Genomic DNA, 2,573 nt, shown 5'->3' on the forward strand with positions numbered 1-2,573 from the left:
CTTGCAATTCTACACAGCTGACATTCCAACCAATCCTAACACTATCCTCACCACGCATACCGATGACACATGTGTGCTCGCTGTTAATAATAACCATTTAATTGTATCCCAAACTCTCCAATCCCATACTTTATGTTACTCTTACCCCTGTTGAACAGATCCGCTACCTCGGACTACATATGGACAAACGATTAACCTGGAGTCCTCCCACAAGGAGGATTTTACGAAGCATTTTAGATTGTAAGGAATACGAGAGGAATTCGAAGGTTTAGTGGAACCCCAAAGCTCAACTCCATATGTCCAGATTGGCCTTATTACAGTCATGTAGAGCAGTCTTTTGTAATGTGTTGGAAGTTTAGACCGTTTGTCTAGTAAGTGCTGTAATAGTCGAAATCGACGTACAGTTTCCTGTCTTCTCAGTCTTGTGTGAGGGTTCCAGGTTAATCGTTTGTCCAAATGTAGTCCAAGGTAGTGGATCTGTTAGACAAGGGTAAAAGTAACATTATTAAATGAAACTTTAGGGCAGTCGGTAGTTTTACGACGAAGAGTAAAGGTGATTTGGTGGGATTTGTTGGAATTTATCTTAATCCTCCAATTACGACACCAATCTTCGAGGGCTGTGAGATGGGATTGGAGAGTTAGGGATACAATTAATGGGTTATTATTAACTGCGAGCACACATGTGTCATCGGCATATGTGGTGAGGATAGTGTTAGGATTGGTTGGAATGTCAGCTGTATAGATTGTGTAGTGGATGGGACCAAGGATTACTACCTTGAGGAGCTGTTATTTTACACATAAAATTGCAAGTAAAAATAATAAATTCCGCGGTAAAGTCTTGAATAATTTTTTCTGTATACTATACTATATATAAATATAGTATATTGGTTACTCTCCTATATTGAAAAATAATACACAATCTAAACTACAGAGTACATGTAAATTACAGTTATACAATTTGAGCAACGTGTAGTAATATTAAACGAATAGTTGTATGGTTTGGGTTGGTGTGATGTGAGACTAACAGGGTTACCTCTCTAGCATAAAAAAAAAATTAGAGAAATGTAACTAAGCGAAGAAATGAATCTATTAATATATATGTATGTATAGTTGACCGTAAAAATTGATATATAAGGAGATGGTCAGCGCGTTTCCGCTGTTTCTTTCTGTCTGTTCAACTTATTTATTTGGACAGGTATGTTGTCCTTTATGGCTCTCTACTCATTTATTGTCTTTTTTTTTTTTTCCTTATTATTATTTTTTTATTTTTATTATTCTTTCATGACGTTTATTTTATCTCTGTATATGTATTTTTTTTTTTTGTTGTTTTATATACATCTCATGTACTTTTTTAGCTTTATATTTTACGTATTTTTTGTATGAAGCTATTCCTCTTGCCTTTGTTACTTGTTTTTTATTCTTTTCATTGTATCTTTTTATTTTTATTTCTATCATTTTATCTTAACATAGTTTCATTTTGTATCTTTTTAGCCCTGATGAAGCCCTGCAAAGTGGGGCGAAGCGTTGGAAAATAAATAGTTGTAAACTATTTTTGTTTCACTATTGACCGCAACCCTGACCATCTCCTTATATATGAATCTATTGATATTTATAATAATCAATAATATACAATATATAATTATAGTAATGCTAACTATTGCTAGTACTCGATGGCACTTGAGCTAAGTGGAAGGTCACAGAGCACTTCGGTGCCTGGCGCAGATTTGCCGAAACCCGACGCACCGTTAGCAGGAATGAGGACACTTTCTTGCACTCTCACCCTCCTTCTCCGCTCTCCGCAGGTGCTGCTTCACAGCTATTGCTGTACCAGTGTCTTCGCCAGTACATGAAGAAAATGAAAAGAGGTCCTACTTACTTTATTTACAAGTAATGCATAATGGTAATGGTACAAGTGCCGAGGAGAAAAAAAAGGCAATTTTTTATCATTTTAATGAAAACTATGTATAATTACTAGCCAAAGTTGATAAGTCTGTCATGTGTAGGTAAGAGGAATAAAAAATTAAAAACGTTACAAATTTTTTTTTAAATCATTTATTTACAACTGTATAACATATATACAACAAGTAAATTTTCTGTAAGGGATATTAATTATGACATGATACAAACATGTGGAGAGTCTAGCCATTGATAGAACTCCAAGAACATTTTTCAAAGAGAAGATCTTGAAGCTATCTTCTTTTCAGACGCCTAGGAGGATTATTAGGTAGTTAAGGCGAAGCCAGGTTAGAAACGAATTGGTTTGGGTGTTTGGGAAGCTTATCATGGAAGGATTGGTATAGGGTTCGGGCTAGATCGGTTACATAAGGATCTTTTAGGTCTTTATGGATTAGATGGATATTAGCAACAAACTGGATTATTAGTAACAAAATAAGAAGCATTAAGGATTTTGGACTGTAAGGATTGGATTCGGGAGGAATTCGAAGGTTTGGTGGAACCCCAAAGCTCAACTCCGTATGTCCAGAAAAGCACATGTAATAGCCATGTAATAGATAACAGTCATGTAGATTCCTGTCTTTTCAGTCTTGAACGAGGAGGATTCAATGTCAGTCCAT

General features: G+C 35.4%; 1 long non-coding RNA gene across 1 annotated transcript; it reads left to right on the plus strand.

The window, feature by feature from the left end:
* Positions 1-1,163: 1,163 nt before the first annotated feature.
* LOC136796625 (uncharacterized) lies at positions 1,164-1,549 on the plus strand. The gene is made up of 2 exons (XR_010844378.1): positions 1,164-1,195; positions 1,492-1,549. It is a non-coding gene; the product is annotated as an uncharacterized lncRNA (long non-coding RNA).
* Positions 1,550-2,573: the final 1,024 nt, after the last annotated feature.

The sequence above is a fragment of the Halyomorpha halys genome, unplaced genomic scaffold (assembly GCF_000696795.3).
Source record: "Halyomorpha halys isolate HHAL.00 unplaced genomic scaffold, Hhal_1.1 Scaffold160.1, whole genome shotgun sequence".
In the NCBI taxonomy this organism is placed as follows: Eukaryota; Metazoa; Arthropoda; class Insecta; order Hemiptera; family Pentatomidae; genus Halyomorpha; species Halyomorpha halys.